The sequence below is a fragment of the Pseudophryne corroboree genome, chromosome 3, assembly GCF_028390025.1.
Source record: "Pseudophryne corroboree isolate aPseCor3 chromosome 3, aPseCor3.hap2, whole genome shotgun sequence".
Classification (NCBI taxonomy): Eukaryota; Metazoa; Chordata; class Amphibia; order Anura; family Myobatrachidae; genus Pseudophryne; species Pseudophryne corroboree.
In genome coordinates, this window is record NC_086446.1 from 373874167 (window position 1) to 373896430 (window position 22264).

General features: G+C 47.7%; 1 long non-coding RNA gene across 1 annotated transcript; it reads right to left on the reverse strand.

Annotated features, from left to right (window-relative positions):
* Positions 1–1360: 1360 nt before the first annotated feature.
* Positions 1361–3372, reverse strand: LOC135057804 (uncharacterized). Its single transcript, XR_010244370.1, has 3 exons — positions 2364–3372; positions 1905–2276; positions 1361–1820 (listed from the first exon to the last, which is right to left on the reverse strand). It is a non-coding gene; the product is annotated as an uncharacterized LOC135057804 (long non-coding RNA).
* Positions 3373–22264: the final 18892 nt, after the last annotated feature.

Here is a 22264-nt window from a genome sequence, read left to right on the forward strand (position 1 = left end):
TTAATTAACTTTCAAACTTTATTTAAAAAATAACATTTTTCTTCAATAAACTTTTAAATATAGAAGTTTCCTGTGGTTTTTATTAAAATTTGTAATGCAGTTGAATTGTACGTAAGTAGATTGCCCAGGGAACATCAGGGGAACTGTGTCTCTTCACATCCACGCCACTTAGGAAGGATACACCGGAAGACCTGTGGAAGAGAACAGTATGAGCTTCCAGATATGGGTGATAGGGTCACCCTGGGACTGGGAAAAAGAAGTACATACAACAGTCCACACAACACAAGCGGGTTACAGCGGCCCAAATGCAACCCTCCTGCACTTGCGTCACTACACATCCAAACATTCCCTGACGAGCATTGGTGTTTCAGGGAATGTTTGGATGTGCAGTCTTGCAAATGCCGGAGGGCTGCACTTTGGACATGTCGGGGTGATTTTGGGCAATACATCTCACCTGAGGGGGGGTTGTCTGCTACATGGCGGAGGGTCAGGTCCACATCACCAGTAGGTCGCCCATGGAACATCAGTTGAAATGTCGTGTCTCTTCACATCCACGCCACTTGGGAAGATACATCGCAGGACCTGTGGAAGAGAACAGTTTGAGCTTCCAGATATGGGTGATAGTGTCACCCTGGGACTGGGAAAAAGAGGTACATACAACTGTCCACACAACACAAGCGGGTTACAGCGGCCCAAATGCAACCCTCCTGCACTTGCGTCACTACACATCCAAACATTCCCTGACGAGCATTGGTGTTTCAGGGAATGTTTGGATGTGCAGTCTTGCAAATGCCGGAGGGCTGCACTTTGGACATGTCGGGGTGATTTTGGGCAATACATCTCACCTGAGGGGGGGTTGTCTGCTACATGGCGGAGGGTCAGGTCCACATCACCAGTAGGTCGCCCATGGAACATCAGTTGAAATGTCGTGTCTCTTCACATCCACGCCACTTGGGAAGATACATCGCAGGACCTGTGGAAGAGAACAGTTTGAGCTTCCAGATATGGGTGATAGTGTCACCCTGGGACTGGAAAAAAGAGGTACATACAACAGTCCACACAACACAAGCGGGTTACAGCGGCCCAAATGCAACCCTCCTGCACTTGCGTCACTACACATCCAAACATTCCCTGACTAGCATTGCTGTTTCAGGGAATGTTTGGATGTGCAGTCTTGCAAATGCCGGAGGGCTGCACTTTGGACATGTCGGGGTGATTTTGGGCAATACATCTCACCTGAGGGGGGGTTGTCTGCTACATGGCGGAGGGTCAGGTCCACATCACCAGTAGGTCGCCCATGGAACATCAGTTGAAATGTCGTGTCTCTTCACATCCACGCCACTTGGGAAGATACATCGCAGGACCTGTGGAAGAGAACAGTTTGAGCTTCCAGATATGGGTGATAGTGTCACCCTGGGACTGGAAAAAAGAGGTACATACAACAGTCCACACAACACAAGCGGGTTACAGCGGCCCAAATGCAACCCTCCTGCACTTGCATCACTACACATCCAAACATTCCCTGACTAGCATTGCTGTTTCAGGGAATGTTTGGATGTGCAGTCTTGCAAATGCCGGAGGGCTGCACTTTGGACATGTCGGGGTGATTTTGGACAAGGGAGTTTTGGGCAATACATCTCACCTGAGGGGGGGTTGTCTGCTACATGGCGGAGGGTCAGGTCCACATCACCAGTAGGTCGCCCATGGTAGAGTTGGATAAAAGGATCAAATATTTGCGGTAACCCAACAACAGGATAAAACAGGGGGTAACGAACTGTACAAACATGGCCTGGGGATATACATCAACAGGATGTAAAACTCTGAAATACATAAATGAAAAGGTTTTTTTAAAAATATTCCAATGTCAGTTTACACGATAATACAAATGTTGTCAGTATACTCACAGGCAACTGCAAAATAATTTTGGATCAATGTCCGCCGGGAATCCTCTCCTTCGTCCATACCCACCGGTAGAGCAGAAGACCGGTTCCCGCGTCGGAAAGCACTGCGACGAAGAGTCACCGGCAAACGGTTTGCGACACATATGTTGTGTAAAATACAACATGCATTTACCATGCCGCAAACCTTCGCCGGTGAGTACAAAAGAGCACCGCCGGAAGTGTCTAAACATCGAAACCGGCTTTTAAGTACACCGAAGGCACGTTCAATTATTTGCCTCGATGCAATGTGTGTCTCTTGGTAACGTTTTTCTGCTCTACCGACAGGATTAGACAATGGGGTCAAGAGCCACGGTTTGTTTGGATAACCCGCATCGCCTATAGAAAATATAAAAAAAATGTTAGGTACTTGTAAAAAAAGAATAAAAAAAAAATAATAAAAATCAAAAAAATTGAAATACATACCTAACAGCCAGCCACCAGGCATGTTTCCTGTTTCAAACTTGTCAAACAGCGATGACTGGCTTAGGATGAAGGAGTCGTGGGATGATCCAGGAAATCCCACAAAAATGTTCAAAAATCTCATGTTTACATCACAGACCGCCTGCACGTTCAGGGAATGGAACTGTTTTCGGTTCCGAAAACATTCCTCTGAATTCCGTGGCGGTCTGATCTGCACGTGGGTACAGTCAATCGCGCCCAGCACATTGGGAAATTTGTATTTGTTGAAAAAGCCTAATTTGATCTCACGACATTCGCTGTCCGTCTCTGGAAATGTGATGTACTGGATCGTCAATTTGCGGAAAGCCCAAATGACCTGGGTTATACAGCGCGACAGTGTCGACTGAAAAACCGCATGTTTGAGACAGTGTAGGCTGGAATGTGCCTGACGCCAAAAAATGTAACGTCCCCAGCAGTTTCTGAAAACCGCTGATTGCACGATTTGTCCGTGCCCGAGGTTCCAAGTCGGCCTCCAACAGAGCGTACAGCGAATATATGTCGCGAGTCGATAAGCGATAATTTTGTATCACCTCGAACTCGCTGAGATCCTCCAGTTCACTCCTAGTGCGATACTGGCGTGGACGTGGAAATGAAACCCGCAATACTGGCTCACCCAATGCAGACATTTGCTGACCTGGATCCTGATGTTCATCAGCACTTTCTTCCTCCATCATGCTTGCAGCCAGCATGAACATCACAATCTGGTCAGAAAAAGGCTCCATCATTGTAGTCAGTACAAAAATAGGAATGTGTTTTAAAACGCAGGAATTTTCCTAAAAAAACGATTCCACAGAGCTGACTGTAAAATGGCTCCTTCTCCCTGTAGTCTCAAACCTGGGAGTGAGGAGATAGGAGGGGCTTTGCAGAAGTGTATCCTGGGTAAAACTGTGGAATCATGGGTAAATTTCCCTCAGGAGATTGAAGAAAAAAATATTCCTTTAAAAAATCAATTAAATAATACTTGTGAAGCAAAAAAAGACAAACCAAGTAGATAATCCTTTCAAATATAAATAGATATGCTACTAGCAATCCTCAAATATAAAAAAAAAACCATGTACTAAAATTTTTTTTTTAGATCCCGCCAGTCAACTGAGGCGGACTGAAATAGTCGAATTTGCGGTCGAAAAGCACTGCAGGCGAATTTCCAAACTTGAATTGAATATGCTTTGGGCGAATTGCAGCATCTGTACCATTGCAGAAAAGTCGAATGCGAAAAAAGTCGAATTGCCAAAAGTCGAATTTTGAATGTCCGTTTTTTTGCGATAAAGTACTGTACTGCATAGGCGAATTTATTTTTGGGGCGAAAAAGTTCCGGAATTCGACTATTTCTGAAATTCGACCGCAATTCGACTGCAATTGCATATACCCCTAAGTATTGCTGCAGAAGCACAATACTTACAGGATTGTTTGGATAGTTCCAAATCTGCATGGTTGTCAGCCCAGGGGGAATGGAGGGAATATCTCATGGAAAAGACTCAGTATAGACTCCTCTTCTCCTCCCATGCCTTTTATGCTTCTGGGGATAGGCCGGGGTCGTATTTAGCCTCTCTGGCACGGGGTGAGAGATCCTCTAACACCGTGGTTGAAATTGAGGCCTCAGATGGTACCATTTTATTGCAGACTCCACAGATTGCATCTGAATTTGTGTCCTATTATAGGCGATTATATAGCTCAAAATTAGACTGTACCCCAATGCAGTTAGATGAATATTTACAGTCTATACAGATCCCCTTACTGACTTGTGAAGCGCACGACTTCCTCGAGGCACCGATTTCGCCTGAGGAGATTGTGGCTGCTATCAATGCTGCTCCCAATGGGAAGGCTTCAGGACTAGACGGCATACCGTCTGAGCTCTATAAACGTCACTTAGATTTTTTTGTCCCCCAATTACTTGAGTTATATAATCAGATGTTTACACAAGAATCCCTCCCATTATCTATGGCGGAGGCATTGATTGTTGTCCTTCCGAAGCCAGACAAGGATCACAGGAAGGTTGATTCTTATCGACCTATCTCCCTTTTACCGACCGACATTAAAATTCTGGCCAAAGTCCTGGCATGTAGACTGAATCAAGTCATTACGCAACTTATACACCCCGATCAGACAGGATTTATGCCCAATAAATCAACCTCCATTAACCTCAGACGTTTATTTACCCATCTACAGATCCCCCGTGAGGCACCCTCCTCCATAGTTGTATCATTGGACGCCGCTAAGGCCTTTGATTCCGTGGAGTGGGAATACTTGTGGAGCATCATGCGCAAGTTTGGTATAGGTAGGCCCCAACTTTATTAAATTTGTTCGGTTGATGTATTCCTCTCCCCTGGCCAGAGTGGCGGTGAATGGTTTTGTATCACACTCTTTCCCTTTGTCTAGAGGTACTCGCCAGGGGTGCCCACTGTCCCCTACCCTGTTTGCTATGGCCATTGAACCCCTTGCATGCCTTATACGGGCGAACTCTGAGATTTTTGGTTATAAAGTGGGCACTAGGGAGGAGAAAATAGCTTTATATGCCGATGATGTTCTGCTATTTGTGGATCGTTATGCTGAGTCTATGCCTAAGATTTTAGAAATTATTAACAAGTTTGGGTGTTACTCTGGGCTCCTAATTAATTGGGAAAAATCCTCCATTATCCCACTTCAGGGCGAGGTCCCTGTCTCCCCATTGATTACTCTCCCATTAAGATGGGTGAACTCCTTTAAATATCTGGGCATTTGGGTATCTAATGACCCTCACAAATTTACCTCCCTCAATGTTACACCGCAAATAACTTATCTTCGCACTAAAGTGAAGGTCTGGGGGAAATTGCCCCTGACAGTTACAGGGAGGGTTAACATGGTGAAAATGGTCTTCCAGCCCAAACTCCTGTATATTCTACAACAATCCCCTGTATACATCCCTCAGAAGATTTTTAAACGAATTGATGGTTTGCTATCTTCTCTGATCTGGGCTAGTAAACGGGCACGGTTGAAACTTAATACTTTGACCAGATCCAAAACTTCAGGGGGTTTGGCTCTTCCCAATTTTCGTTTTTATTACTTTGCAGCACAATTAGCACATCTTTGGGAATGGGTTAATGACTCTGACACTTCAAGTTTACACTCACAGTTGGTATTGCAGGAATACCCAGGTGGTTCCCCATTGAGACTGCTTCTTTGTGGAAGCGTCAAAATGTCAGCACTACCACTCATAAAACAATATATTACTATTTGGAGGCTGGTACACCGTATACTGCAAGGACAGGGCACTGACCCTGACACTCCACTGGACAATAAATATGGATTGCCCGAGTTATGTCAGCTTCAAGTCAGGAGGGTATGGGAACCATGGGGAGTGATCTCATTGGGACACTTATATACTGACGGGTTTTTTAGATCCTTTCAACAGCTTCAACATGAATTTAACGTCCCCTCTGCATATTTTTTTCGCTTCCTTCAACTGCGACATGCTATGTCTGCCCAATTCCCTGATGGCCCTCTGGCGCTTACTGATTCTCCGGTCAAAATATTATTGAAAACAGTGGGACCTGGACATTTAGTCTCCAAAATATACGGCCGTTTATTTCAAATGCATCACATAGACCCCCTTGTCTCCCTTAAGATTAAGTGGGAGTCTGATCTGGGTCCATTGTCGGATGATATATGGGAGGGTGCTCTGGGATCGTGCCGGCTTTCAACTTCATCTGCCCGGTATCAGCAAATTCAGTTGTTTGTGCTACATAGGGTATATATGACCCCGGTGAGGCTGTCACATATAGGGGGATCCCATAGCTCAAAATGTCCCAAATGTGGTAGTATGGGAGCAGACTTTTGGCATATGATCTGGCTATGTCCCTTGGTGTCGGTTTTTTTGGGAGGAGGTTATGCGTTAATACAGGTGTCCCCTCTTCCGTACTTACACCTATCTCCTGTATATTAGCGACTATAGATGAGGAGGTTCTGGATCCGCCCAGTCGACGCTATGTTGTGAACCTCTGTGCTTTGGCCAAGGTTTGCATAGCCAGACTGTGGTTGGCTAATGAAGCCCCAGCCCCACAATCCTGGATTTCTCTGGTTAACACTTCTGTTACACATGAAAAATTTGTATACCTGGCCAGGAATGCGGAAAAAAAGTTTACTGCTATATGGGGAAAGTGGATGAGTTCTCGCTATTTCATTTCACGGATAAGTACTGCTGAGCCCTAGAATTATTTAATCAATTGTCATGAGTGCCTACTGTGGGAGATCTGTGGGGTGTGTGGCCCGCGGCCGGCCGGGCTCGGATGAATGTTAATGCAGTGGCAACGTGTAATACGCTGTGGGTAAAATATATAGTAACGATGGGTCATCACTGCTCTGTTGATATATGTCTTTGACTGGGATACATGTCCACACGTCCCGATATGCGCTTTATACACAACCGTAAGCCTGTTGTTATTTTATTGCTCTTTATTTGCTTTATTGTTTTAGTTTGTATTTTGTATGTCTGTTATGTATTGCCCTTGGCAATGTTTAAATGTTAAATCAATGTAAAACCCAATAAAAAATTTATTGAATTTTAAAAAAAACTAAGATACACTCCCAGAGGGCGGCGGCCTAGCGTTTGCAATGCTGCTAAAAGCAGCTAGCGAGCGAACAACTCGGAATGAGGGCCTGAATTCCTACTGGTGGCATGGGCACACAAAAACTGTTTGGACAGATGCCAGGCTCCCCATGCACTAACTGACCTGTCTCATCATGTTACCAAACTCTGGTAGTTGTTTCTCTGAAATGTACAAATGTTATTTGTTTGCCAATAATATAAATACAATGAAAAAAGTGACAGAGATGTCTAAAGCAGTGGTTCCCAAACTGGGTAGATGTCACACATCGGGGATCGCGGCCACCGCGCTTACCCCTGCGTGTTCGCTGGCTCTCCTGGAGGCTCCGACCTCCGGTGGGTTCCGGGTCCCGGCGTCTGGCTGGCGCTGCTCCCGGCGGTCCTCCGGAGCGTGGGCGCCACCATTGCGCCTGGCATCCACATAGGTGTTGTGAGCGGGTGACGTCACTTGCTCCCCTCTCCGCCAATCAGGGTGAAGTGGGAAGTTCAAAAGCGGACGCTCGTCTGTGTCCGGCGCCTGAGTATCGTCTCTCTACAGTAACGAACGCCAGTGCTCCTGGTAACAGCGTGTCTTCCTGTGGCTATACTCCAGCACCTCCTACATCCAAGGTGTCTGCCTGCAGGCATAGTTCCCAGTGTTCTCAGTAATCAGTGTGTCTTGTGGATTGAACAAACTTTAGTCTTTCAGTTTCAGCATCGCTCACAAGTTCTTCATTTCTTCTGTGTGCTTCAACATCGCCCTCAAATCATCTCACATCGATTTCTTCAGCATCGCTCACAAGTTCTTCATTTCTTCTGTGTTTCAACATCGCTCCCAAATCATCTCACATCGATTTCTTCAGCATCGCTCACAAGTTCTTCATTTCTTCTGTGTGTTTCAACATCGCTCCCAAATCATCTCACATCGATTTCTTCAGCATCGCTCACAAGTTCTTCATTTCTTCTGTGTGCTTCAACATCGCTCCCAAATAATCTCACATCGATTTCTTCAGCATCGCTCACAAGTTCTTCATTTCTTCTGTGTGCTTCAACATCGCTCCCAAATCTTCTTACATCGATTTCTTCAGCATCGCTCACAAGTTCTTAATTCCTTCTGTGTGTTTCAACATCGCTCACAAGTTCTTAATTTCTTCTGTGTGCTTCAGCATCGCTCCCAAACCTTTGTCTCATCAAGTTCTTTAGCGTTATACACAAATTATAATTGCCAAGTAGTTCTGCATGAGGAAGACCTATATCCGCCCATCCCTACTCCGGCCCAGCTGCAGTTCCTCTTCCCGACCATCGGAAGAACCCCCGAGTTCTCAACTACTTCCAACCAGGTCAGTGACAGTATACTCAGGCCCAATGGACCCGGGGGATCGCGACGCAAAGTCAAGCGCTTTTCAAAGTTTGGCCTCCCGAGTTCAGAGTCAGGAGGTGGCACAGGGTCAAGTGATGCAGTATCTTCAGGAATTATCTGGTCGTCTGGATCAAATTCAAGCTACTTTGGCTTCTGTAGTTCCGGCTCCTGCTCCGGTATCTGCTCCAGTAGTTGCTTCCAGTAATATTCAACCCTCAGCTGTAATCAGGCCGCGACTTCAGCTTCCTACTCCCTCCCGATACAATGGGAATCCTAAAAATTGCCGCGGGTTTCTAAATCAGTGTGAGGTGCACTTTGAACTTCTCTCATATACAGTGGGGATCAAAAGTTTGGGCACCCCAGGCAAAAATAAGATTTTACTCACCGGTAAATCTATTTCTCGTAGTCCGTAGTGGATGCTGGGGACTCCGTAAGGACCATGGGGAATAGACGGGCTCCGCAGGAGACTGGGCACTCTAAAGAAAGATTTAGTACTACCTGGTGTGCACTGGCTCCTCCCTCTATGCCCCTCCTCCAGACCTCAGTTAAGGAAACTGTGCCCGGAAGAGCTGATATTACAAGGAAAGGATTTTGGAATCCAGGGTAAGACTCATACCAGCCACACCAATCACACCGTATAACTCGAGATAAACTTACCCAGTTAACAGTATGAACAACAAACAAGCATCACTCAACTGATGCCACATAACATAACCCTTTAGTAAGCAATAACTATATACACGTATTGCAGAAAGTCCGCACCTGGGACGGGCACCCAGCATCCACTACGGACTACGAGAAATAGATTTACCGGTGAGTAAAATCTTATTTTCTCTAACGTCCTAGTGGATGCTGGGGACTCCGTAAGGACCATGGGGATTATACCAAAGCTCCCAAACGGGCGGGAGAGTGCGGATGACTCTGCAGCACCGAATGGGCAAACTCAAGGTCCTCCTCAGCCAGGGTATCAAACTTGTAGAACTTTGCAAATGTGTTTGAACCCGACCAAGTAGCAGCTCGGCAAAGCTGTAATGCCGAGACCCCTCGGGCAGCCGCCCAAGAAGAGCCCACCTTTCTTGTGGAATGGGCTTTCACTGATTTTGGATGCGGCAATCCAGCCGCAGAATGAGCCTGCTGAATCGTGCCACAGATCCAGCGAGCAATAGTTTGCTTTGAAGCAGGAGCACCCAGCTTGTTGGATGCATACAGGACAAACAGCGAGTCAGTCTTCCTGACTCCAGCCGTTCTGGTCACATAAATCTTCAAAGCCCGGACTACGTCAAGCAACTTGGAATCCTCCAAGTCACCAGTAGCCGCAGGCACCACAATAGGTTGTTTCAAATGAAAGGATGACACCACCTTTGGCAGAAATTGCGGATGAGTCCGCAATTCTGCCCTATCCATATGGAAAACCAGATAGGGGCTTTTACATGACAAAGCCGCCAATTCTGACACACGCCTAGCCGAAGCTAAGGCCAACAGCATGACCACTTTCCATATGAGATACTTTAGCTCCACGGTCTGAAGTGGCTCACACCTGTGGGATTTCAGGAAACTCAACACCACGTTAAGATCCCAAGGTGCCACTGGTGGCACAAAAGGGGGCTGAATATGCAGCACTCCCTTAACAAACGTCTGAACCTCAGGCAGCGAAGCCAGTTCTTTTTGGAAGAAAATGGATAGGGCCGAAATCTGGACATTTATGGACCCTAATTTCAGGCCCATATTCACTCCTGACTGTAGAAATTGCAGGAATCGACCCAGCTGGAATTCCTCTGTAGGGGCCTTCCTGGCCTCACACCAAGCAACATATTTTCGCCATATACGGTGATAATGCTTTGCTGTCACATCCTTCCTAGCCTTTATTAGCGTAGGAATAACTTTATCCGGAATGCCTTTTTCCGCTAGGATCCGGCGTTCAACCGCCATGCCGTTAAACGCAGCCGCGGTAAGTCTTGGAACAGACAGGGCCCTTGTTGTAACAGGTCCTGTCTGAGAGGCAGAGGCCACGGGTCCTCTGTGAGCATTTCTTGCAATTCCGGGTACCAAGTCCTTCTTGGCCAATCCGGAACAATGAGTATTGTTCTCACTCCTCTTTTTCTTACAATTCTCAGCACCTTTGGTATGAGAGGAAGAGGAGGAAACACATAGACCGACTGGAACACCCACGGTGTTACTAGTGCGTCCACAGCTATAGCCTGAGGGTCCCTTGACCTGGCACAATATCTTTTAGCTTTTTGTTGAGACGGGACGCCATCATGTCCACCTGTGGCAGTTCCCATCGATTTGCAATCTGTGTGAAGACTTCTTGATGAAGTCCCCACTCTCCCGGGTGGAGGTCGTGCCTGCTGAGGAAGTCTGCTTCCCAGTTGTCCACTCCCGGAATGAACACTGCTGACAGTGCTAGTACGTGATTCTCCGCCCAACGAAGAATCCTGGTGGCTTCTGCCATTGCCACCCTGCTTCTTGTGCCGCCCTGGCGGTTCACATGGGCCACTGCCGTGATGTTGTCTGACTGAATCAGCACTGGTTGGTTTCGAAGCAGAGGCTCCGCTTGACTCAGGGCGTTGTATACGGCCCTTAGTTCCAGGATATTGATGTGCAGACAAGTCTCCTGACTTGACCACAGCCCCTGGAAGTTTCTTCCTTGAGTGACTGCCCCTCATCCTCGGAGGCTTGCATCCGTGGTCACCAGGACCCAGTCCTGTATGCCAAACCTGCGGCCCTCGAGGAGGTGAGCACTTTGCAGCCACCACAGAAGAGACACCCTGGCCCTGGGGACAGGGTGATCAGCCGATGCATCTGAAGATGCGACCTGGACCACTTGTCCAACAGATCCCACTGAAAGATCCTCGCATGGAACCTGCCGAAGGGAATGGCTTCGTATGACGCCACCATCTTTCCCAGGACTCGCGTGCAGTGATGCACCGATACCTGTTTTGGTTTTAGGAGGCCTCTGACCAGAGTCACGAGCTCCTGAGCCTTCTCCTCCGGGAGAAAACCTTTTTCTGGTTTGTGTCCAGAATCATGCCCAGGAAGGGCAGATGCGTCGTAGGAATCAGCTGCGACTTTGGAATATTCAGAATCCAGCCGTGCTGTTGCAACACTTCCTGAGAGAGTGCTACGCTGATCAGCAACCGCTCCCTGGACCTCGCCTTTATGAGGAGATCGTCCAAGTATGGGATAATCGTAACCCCTTGCTTCCGAAGGAGCACCATCATTTCCGCCACCACCTTGGTAAATATTCTCGGTGCCGTGGACAGGCCAAACGGCAACGTCTGGAATTGGTAATGACAGTCCTGTACCACAAACCTGAGGTACTCCTGATGAGGTGGATAAATGGGGACATGCAAGTACGCATCCTTGATGTCCAGAGACACCATAATATCCCCCTCTTCCAGGCTTGCAATGACCGCTCTGAGCGATTCCATTTTGATCTTGAATCTTTTCAGATAAATGTTCAGGGATTTTAAATTCAATATGGGTATGACCGAACCGTCCGGTTTCGGTACCACAAACATTGTGGAACAGTATCCTCTTCCTTGTTGAAGGAGGGGAACCTTTACCACCACCTGCTGGAGATATAACTTGTGAATTGCCGCTAACCAGGGCCGTTTCTAGACAATTTGGCTCCCAGTGCGAGATTTCAAAATGCGCCCCCCCCCCCCCATATAGCCGTAAAAAGAAAAAGCATGCGCGCGCCGAAGGCGTGCGCGCTCCCGACAAGGGTGTGTGGCCTGATTAAAATGGGTGTGGTCTCATTAAAGTGGGCGCAGCCTCGTCTGATATCATCACACCCACCACATGGGGAAAAAAATAAAAATAAAAAAGTCCCCTTTTTACACATTACAGCAGGCAAGTGTCCCCATATTACACAGCGCGACAGGCAGGTGTCCCCATTTTACACAGCGCGGCAGGCAGGTGTCCCCATTTTACAAAGTGCGGTAGGCAGGTATCCCCATTTTACACAGTACGGTAGGCAGGTATCCCCATTTTACACAGTGCGGCAGGCAGATATCACCATTTTACACAGTACGCAGGCAGGTGCCCCCATTTTACACAGTGCGGCAGGCAGGTATCCCCATTTTACACAGTGCGGCAGGCAGGTGTCCCCATTTTACACAGTCCGGCAGGCAGGTGTCCCCATTTTACACAGTGCGGCAGGCAACCCCATAGGCAGGTGTCCCCATTTTATACAGTGCGGCAGGCAACCCCATAGGCAGGTGTCCCCATTTTATACAGTGCGGCAGGCAACCCCATAGGCTGGTGTCCCCATTTTATACAGTGCGGCAGGCAACCCCATAGGCAGGTGTCCCCATTTTATACAGTGCGGCAGGCAACCCCATAGGCTGGTGTCCCCATTTTATACAGTGCGGCAGGCAACCCCATAGGCAGGTGTCCCCATTTTATACAGTGCGGCAGGCAACCCCATAGGCAGGTGTCCCCATTTTATACAGTGCAGCAGGCAACCCCATATGCAGGTGTCCCCATTTTATACAGTGCGGCAGGCAACCCCATATGCAGGTGTCCCCATTTTATACAGTGCAGCAGGCAACCCCATATGCAGGCAGGTTTCAAGTGGGGGGGAAGGAAGAGGGAGAAAGAGAGAGAGGATACTTACATCTTCCCGCTCTTCGGTCCCGCCGCCTCACGTCCCTCGCGCTGGCCGCCTCCTCCTTCCATGCGTATCTCCTTATCTCCTCTCCCCGAGCGCTCCTGCTCGGGGGGCGGAGTTTCGCGGAATGACGCGTTTGCGTCGTGACGTCACGACGCAAACGCGTCATTCCGCGAAACTCCGCCCCCCAAGCAGGAGCGCTCGGGGAGAGGAGATAAGGAGTCACAAAGTGCCGCGGCGGGCGCCCCGTGCGGTTGCACGGCTCGCCCGCCGCTAGAAACGGCACTGCCGCTAACACTACTTCCCTTTCTATGGGGGAAGCTGGCAGGGCCGATTTGAGGTAACGGTGAGGGGGCATCACTTCGAATTCCAACTTGTATCCCTGAGACACAATCTGTATAGCCCAGGGATCCACCTGTGAGCGAACCCACTGGTGGCTGAAATTTCGGAGACGCGCCCCCACCGCTCCAGGCTCCTGCGGAGACCCAGCGTCATGCGGTGGATTTAGTGGAAGCCGGGGAGGACTTCTGTTCCTGGGAACTAGCTGAATGGTGCAGCTTCTTTCCTCTACCCCTGCCTCTGGCCAGAAAGGACGCACCTCTGACCTTCTTGCTTCTCTGTGATCGAAAGTACTGCATTTGGTAATACGGTGCTTTCTTAGGCTGTGAGGGAATATATGGCAAAAAGTTTGACTTCCCAGCCGTAGCTGTGGAAACTAGGTCCGAGAGACCGTCCCCAAACAATTCCTCACCCTTGTAAGGTAACACCTCCATGTGCTTTTTGGAGTCGGCATCACCTGTCCATTGCCGAGTCCACAGGACCCTTCTGGCAGAAATTGACATTGCATTTATTCTAGAGCCCAGTAGGCAAATGTCCCTCTGGGCATCCCTCATATATAGGACAGCGTCTTTTATATGCCCCAGGGTCAGTAAAATGGTATCCTTGTCTAAGGTATCCATTTCCTCAGACAGATTATCTGTCCATGCTGCTACAGCACTACACATCCAGGCCGACGCAATAGCCGACCTCAGTATAGTACCTGAGTGTGCATAAACAGACTTCAGGATACTTTCCTGCTTCCTATCTGCAGGATCCTTTAGGGCGGCCGTATCCTGTGACGGCAGGGCCACCTTTTTAGATAAGCGTGTCAGAGCTTTATCTACCCTAGGGGAGGATTCCCAGCGCATCCTGTCCGTTGGCGGGAAAGGGTACGCCATAAGTAACCTTTTGGAAATCAGCACTTTCTTATCGGGGGAATCCCATGCTTTTTCATATAATTCATTTAACTCATGTGAAGGGGGAAAAGTCACCTCTTGCTTTTTCTCCCCATACATATGTGGCATACTGGAATGTTAGTAGACAAGAGATATTGGAAAGTTCCAAAAGCCTTTTAATTCTTATCAGTGAGTGGGGGAGTTTTATGGCTCAAAACCAGTTCTAGCAGACTCTGCCACATGTAGGGGGTTAGGACAGGAAGTGCAGGGGGATTTGAGGAAAAGGAACAAAGCACAGGACAGTGCAGTGTGAGCTGAGGACTGAGGATGGAAGGCACAGGCTAAGTGTCCAGGAGAAACGCAGGCTGGGGACTGTGGAACAAGAATGGCACTCCACAGTCCCTGGCATGGTGGAAAGAAGAGCAGCGTGTGGGTGTTGCTATGAAGAGAGGGAGAGCCCATATCTGCAGTGTGACAGGAGAGCCAGCAGCTTCAGCGAGGGATGGAGAGTGCAGTGTGAGAGCCACAGTATGCAGAGTACAGTGGAAGGAACCAGGAACAAAGGACCTTCAGGGGTACCCAAGAAGCAGGACGGGAGGTGTGAGTCTGCGGGATAGGACGAGCTGGGTGAGTGGTAGGAACCACGTTTGGCGGAAGGCCCCCAGTAACGTGTACATGAGATCCCGTTTAGATAGAGCCCCTAGCGAATGGGGGAGAGCACACTAAAATGAATTTCAGTTTGCGAAAGCCGCACTACTGATTCCCAGAGACTGCGCTGGTATGTACTGTACTGTAATGATGTCACATCACTGTAAATGCTGTTATTGCCCGTGAAGCAAATGAAAGGAGATGTAACTTGATGTAACCCATATGAATATTGCGCTGGAGAGGAGAACAAGGAGTTAAATGTTATTGCCGTGATAACCCTGTCTGAACTGTGAATAAACTGCTTGCTTATGTGATGAAACGGCCTGGTGTGCAATGCTTCTAAAAACACTGATGGATCTGCCGCTGCCCGGCTATCACAATTTGGCGTACGCGAACAGGATCGGTACCGAAGATTTATTTGACAATTTGGGGAAAACTTTATTGGGAGGGGCCCATGAAAGCCACCTATCTCTTTTGACCCAGCGAACTGGGGGAGACAAGGTCCGGCACGGGCAGGTTCTAAGTGTTTGGCACAATTGCCAGAAGATGTTGGAACATTCATGATCATCTGTGACCCAGGACTGTAATTCACAGGAAATAGGCAGCAGTATATGTGATTTGTATTTCATGTGATGTTTTGCATGCCATGTTTTTCTGCTCATGTGATTGTTATATTGTGTGTTTGCATGCCATGTTTTTTTGCTCATGTGATTGTTATATTGTGTATGATGTATACTTCAATTATGCTTGTTTATTGTGTGTTATGTTTTGACCTTGCTGTAGAGTATAAGAGACTGTTCCTTGCTAGACTTTTTGCAAGCTCATAGTTAATTAGTTATATTGCGTGGGGACACGCAAGATTTTAGCAGGGGTGTATGTGGCATACTGGAATGTTAGTAGACAAGAGATATTGGAAAGTTCCAAAAGCCTTGTAATTCTTATCAGTGAGTGGGGGAGTTTTATGGCCCAAAACCAGTTCTAGCAGACTCTGCCACATGTAGGGGGTTAGGACAGGAAGTGCAGGGGGATTTGAGGAAAAGGAACAAAGCACAGGACAGTGCAGTGTGAGCTGAGGACTGAGGATGGAAGGCACAGGCTAAGTGTCCAGGAGAAACGCAGGCTGGGGACTGTGGAACAAGAATGGCACTCCACAGTCCCTGGCATGATGGAAAGAAGAGCAGCGTGTGGGTGTTGCTATGAAGAGAGGGAGAGCCCATATCTGCAGTGTGACAGGAGAGCCAGCAGCTTCAGCGAGAGATGGAGAGTGCAGTGTGAGAGCCACAGTATGCAGAGTACAGTGGAAGGAACCAGGAACAAAGGACCTTCAGGGGTACCCAAGAAGCAGGACGGGAGGTGTGAGTCTGCGGGATAGGACGAGCTGGGTGAGTGGTAGGAACCACGTTTGGCGGAAGGCCCCCAGTAACGTGTACATGAGATCCCGTTTAGATGGAGCCCCTAGCGAATGGGGGAGAGCACACTAAAATGAATTTCAGTTTGCGAAAGCCGCACTACTGATTCCCAGAGACTGCGCTGGTATGTACTGTACTGTAATGATGTCACATCACTGTAAATGCTGTTATTGCCTGTGAAGCAAATGAAAGGAGATGTAACTTGATGTAACCCATATGAATATTGCGCTGGAGAGGAGAACAAGGAGTTAAATGTTACTGTCGTGATAACCCTGTCTGCACTGTGAATAAACTGCTTGCTTATGTGATGACATGGCCTGGTGGACAATGCTTTTTTAAAATGACTGATGGACCGGCCGCTGCCCGGCTATCACACATATACACCCTTTTGTCAGGGACAGGGTTTTCCTCCGATATGTGCAATACATCCTTCATTGCTATAATCATGTATCGGATGGCTTTAGTCATTTTAGGCTGCAACTTTGCCTCATCGTCATCGACACTGGAGTCAGAATCCGTGTCGACATCTGTGTCAACCAACTGGGATAGTGGGCGCTTTTGAGACCCTGACGGCCTCTGAGCTGCAGAATCAGACACGGGTTGAGACCCTGACTGATTATCCAACCTTTTATGCAAGGAGCTTACGTTATCATTTAACACCTTCCACATATCCATCCAATCAGGTGTCGGCGCCGTCGGAGGCGACACCACAGTCACTTGCACTTGTTCTGCCTCCACGTAACCGTCCTCGTCAAACATGTCGACACAAACGTACCGACACACCGCACACACACAGGGAATGCTCTAATTGAGGAAAGGACCCCACAAGGCCCTTTGGGGAGACAGAGAGAGAGTATGCCAGCACACACCCCAGCGCTATATAACCCAGGGATTACACAGTAACTTAGTGTTTACCCAGTAGCTGCTGTTTATGATAATTTGCGCCTAAATTTATGTGCCCCCCCCCTCTCTTTTTATCCTTTTTCTACCTTGATACTGCAGGGGAGAGCCTGGAAAACTTCCTCTCAGCGGAGCTGTGAAGAGAAAATGGCGCTCGTTAGTGCTGAGAAGAAGGCCCCGCCCCCTCAGCGGCGGGCTTCTGTCCCGGGTCTGTGTAATAAAATGGCGGGGGCTCGTACATATATACAGTGCCCAGCTGTATATATGTGTCTTTTTGCCAAGAGGTATCCTAATTGCTGCCCAGTGCGCCCCCCCCCCCCCCCTGCGCCCTGCACCCTACAGTGACCGGAGTGTGTGGGTAGTGTGGGCGCAATGGCGCACAGCTGCAGTGCTGTGCGCTACCTCATGTGAAGACAGGAGTCTTCTGCCACCGATTTCGATGTCTTCTTGCTTCTGCCGGCTTCTCACTTCTGGCTCTGCGAGGGGGACGGCGGCGCGGCTCCGGGAACAGACGACAAGGTCAGGTCCTGTGTTCGATCCCTCTGGAGCTAATGGTGTCCAGTAGCCTAAGAAGCGCAACCTAGCCGCAGTTAGTAGGTTTGCTTCTCTCCCCTCAGTCCCACGTAGCAGAGAGTCTGTTGCCAGCAGAAGCTCTCTGAAAATAAAAAAACCTAACTAAAATACTTTCTTATTAGCAAGCTCAGGAGAGCTCCCTAAAAGCACCCAGCTCTGGCCGGGCACAGATTCTAACTGAGGTCTGGAGGAGGGGCATAGAGGGAGGAGCCAGTGCACACCAGGTAGTACTAAATCTTTCTTTAGAGTGCCCAGTCTCCTGCGGAGCCCGTCTATTCCCCATGGTCCTTACGGAGTCCCCAGCATCCACTAGGACGTTAGAGAAAATTCATTTTAATGTGCAAAAAGAAGCCAAAGAAAGATGAAAAAATCTCCAAAAGGCATCAAATTACAGATTAGACATTCTTAGAACATGTCAAAAAAAGTTTGATTTTATTTCCATCATTTACACTATCAAAAGAACAGAAAACAAAAAAATGGCGTCTGCAAAAGTTTGGGCACCCTGCAGAGTTAATACCTTGTACTGCCCCCTTTGGTCAGCTGAGACCTGGCAGTGTCATGGATTGTTCTCAATCATCGTCTGGAAAGACCAGGTGATGTCAATCTCAAAGGTTTTAAAAGCCCAGACTCATCTGACCTTGCTCCAACAATCAGCACCATGGGTTCCTCTAAGCAGCTGTGTAGAACACTGAAACTGAGAATAGTTGACGCTCACAAAGCAGGAGAAGGCTATAAGAAGATAGCAAAGCGTTATCAGATGCCCATATCCTCTGTTCGGAATGTAATTAAGAAATGGCAGTCATCAGGAACAGTGGAAGTTAAAGCAAGATCTGGAAGAACAAGAAAAATATCAGACAGAACAGCTTGCAGGATTGTGAGAAAAGCAAGTCAAAATCTACGTTTGACTGCACAATCCCTCCAGGAAGATCTGGCAGACACAGGAGTTGTGGTACACTATTCCACTATTAAGAGATACTTGTACAAATATGGTCTTCATGGAAGAGTCATCAGAAGAAAACCTCTTCTACGTCCTCACCACAAAAATCAGCGTTTGAAGTTTGCAAATGAACATATAGACAAGCCTGATGCATTTTGGAATAAAGTTCTGTGGACCGATGAGGTTAAAATAGAACTTTTTGGCCGGAATGAGCAAAGGTACGTTTGGAGAAGGAGGGCACAGAATTTAATGAAAAGAACCTCTGTCCAGCTGTTAAGCATGGGGGTGGATCAATCATGCTTTGGGGTTGTATTGCAGCCAGTGGCACAGGGAACATTTCACGAGTAGAAGGAAAAATGGATTCAATAAGATTCCAGCAAATTTTGGACGCTAACTTGATACCATCTGTGAAAAAGCTGAAGTTAAAGAGAGGCTGGCTTCTACAAATGGATAATGATCCTAAACACACCTCAAAATCCACGGTGGATTACATCAAGAGGCGTAAACTGAAGGTTTTGCCATGGCCTTCACAATCTCCTGACCTCAACATAATTGAAAATCTATGGATAGACCTTAAAAGAGCAGTGCATCACAGACAGCCCAGGAATCTCAAAGAACTGGAAGACTTTTGTAAGGAAGAATGGGCGAAGATACCTCAAACAAGAATTGAAAGACTCTTGGCTGGCTACAAAAAGCGTTTACAAGCTATGATACTTGCCAAAGGGGGCAGTACAAGGTATTAACTCTACAGGGTGCCCAAACTTTTGCAGACGCCATTTTTTGTTTTCTGTTCTTTTGAAAGTGTAAATGATGGAAATAAAATCAAACTTTTTTTGACATGTTATAAGAATGTCTAATCTGTAATTTGATGCCTTTTGGAGATTTTTCCATCTTTCCTTGGCTTCTTTTTGCACATTAAAATGAATTTTTGCCTGGGGTGCCCAAACTTTCGATCCATACTGTACTGTAATTTTCCCACGGATCGGTCTAAAGTGGCCTATATCATTTCCTTGCTCGAAGATGCAGCATTGGATTGGGTGTCTCCATTATGGGAACGGTCGGTCCGTTGGTCTCTAGTTACGCTAACTTCATTGCGTCCTTCCGGAGAATTTTTGATGAGCCCGGTAGGGCTACCGCTGCCTCTTCAGATTTGCTTCGAGTTCGACAAGGCTCCCGCTCCGTGGGACAGTACGTTGTTCAATTTCAGACCATTGCCTCGGAATTACGTTGGAACAACGATGCTCTCCGGGCCGCCTTTTGGAACGGGCTCTCTGATCGCCTGAAGGATGAGCTGGTCACTATGGATTTGCCGGATCCACTTGAAGAATTAATCTCACTCTGTGTCAAGGTGGACCTTCGCATGCAGGAGCGTGGAGGAGAATGTAGTTGGTCGGATCGGTCAAGGTCTCGGCTTCCTCCTCCTAGGCCAGTGGCATTACCTGCTCCGGATGAACCTATGCAAATTAACCGGTTCCGACTGTCCCCGGAAGAACGACAACGCAGACGTGACAGTAAGCTCTGTCTTTATTGTGGAGCTGCAGATCATTTCATCAAATTGTGTAAATCTCGCCCGGGGGAGTCAAGTTGGAAGTCACGTCCAAATCTTCTCCAATTGTGGATTGTCTACTCTCTGTGTCCCTGTTCTCCGAGCTGACTTCCAAACCCCGGTATGCCCTGGTAGACTCTGGGGCTGCAGGAAACTTTATTTCTCGTTCTTGTGCTCTGAGTTTGGGTTTGAAATTGCAGCCTGTCAAACGACCAATTATGTTGACTGCCATCAACGGTACCAAAATATCTGGTGGTCTTATTACGAGTCACACGGAGCCAATCAAGTTGCAAGTCGGGGCCTTACATCAAGAGTTTTTAGAATTTCTAGTGATTCCGGAGATGCCACATGACCTCGGCTTGCCTTGGCTCAAAACCCATAATCCCCAAATTGATTGGACGTCGTCTCAAATATTATCTTGGAGTTCCTACTGTCATTCTAATTGTCTCACACCTGTTATTCCACTCCGTGCATCTCTTGGATCTGATGAGGATCTTATTCCAGAGGTCTATCGTGAGTTTACGGATGTATTTTCTGAGCAGGCAGCCGACCGGTTACCTCCCCATAGACCGTGGGATTGTCCCATTGAGCTTGTTCCGGGGAAGATGCCACCCCGAGGACGCACGTATCCCCTATCTTTACCCGAGACCCAGGCAATGTCAGATTATATTAAATCAAATCTTCTAAAAGGGTTAATTCAGCCTTCTACCTCTCCGGCTGGAGCAGGTTTCTTTTTCGTGAAAAAAAAGATGGGGGTCTAAGACTGTGCATAGATTACCGTGGATTGAACGATATCACTATCAAGAATAGATATCCCCTGCCGCTCATCACGGAGTTATTCGATAAAGTACGAGGAGCCCGCATCTTTACAAAGCTTGACTTGAGAGGAGCCTATAACCTTATTCGCATCCGACAGGGGGACGAATTAAAAACCGCCTTTAATACCAGGGACGGGCATTACGAATACCTGGTGTTGCCGTTCGGGCTCAGTAATGCTCCTGCTGTGTTCCAAGGATTTGTAAATGAAATCTTTCATGATCTGTTATACCAAAGTGTAGTAGTGTACCTGGATGACATTCTAATATTTTTCAAGAATCTTGCGGAGCACAGGATACAGGTTAAGGGGGTTCTACGCCGGCTACGTAGGAATCATCTCTACCGCAAGATTTCCAAATGTACCTTTGAGGTTCCTTCAATTCCATTTCTCGGTTACATCATCTCGGGCACAGAGCTCCATATGGATCCGGAGAAACTCACAGCCATCCGGGACTGGACTCGGCCTCTCTCCTTGAAAGCAGTACAAAGGTTCTTGGGCTTTGCTAACTACTATAGGAAGTTTATGAAGGGATTTTCCACCATTGTTGCTCCCATTACTGCATTGACCAAAAAGAGTTCCAATCCAAGTCTATGGTCCTCCGAAGCTATGGAAGCGTTTGCCCAGCCAAAATTAGCCTTCATGTCTGCCCCGGTACTACAACAGCCAAATTTCAAGGAACCGTTCTTCCTGGAAGTCGATGCCTCTTCGGTTGGAGTTGGGGCCGTCCTTTCTCAGTATTCTTCTGATGGGAAATTGCATCCATGTGGTTTCCACTCTCGAAAATTTTCTCCTACGGAACGGAATTACACAATAGGAGATCAAGAGCTTTTGGCAATTAAATCTGCTTTGGAGGAATGGAGATACTTATTGGAAGGTGCTAAACATTTAATTACTATCTACACCGATCACAAGAATTTATTATACATAAAAACCGCCCAATGTCTGAATCCCCGTCAGGCCAGATGGGCGCTCTTCTTCACTCGGTTTTCATTTGTCATTAAGTACCGGGCTGGATCCCTTAATGCTAAACCTGACGCTCTGTCTCGTTCTTTGTCTGCCTCGGATGAAGAGAATTCTTTAGAGAAAAGTTTAATTCTCAGTCCAGTCTCCATTTCCGCAGCTCCAACGTCCCTAGATCCTCCTTCTGGGAGAATGTCCGTGCCAGCTGAGTTCCGACCAAGATTGCTTCGATGGGCCCATGTTTCTAAGTTCTCTGGTCACCCGGGCGCTCAAAAGATGTTTGAATTCCTACGAAGATGTTATTGGTGGGACACTATGAGAAGAGATA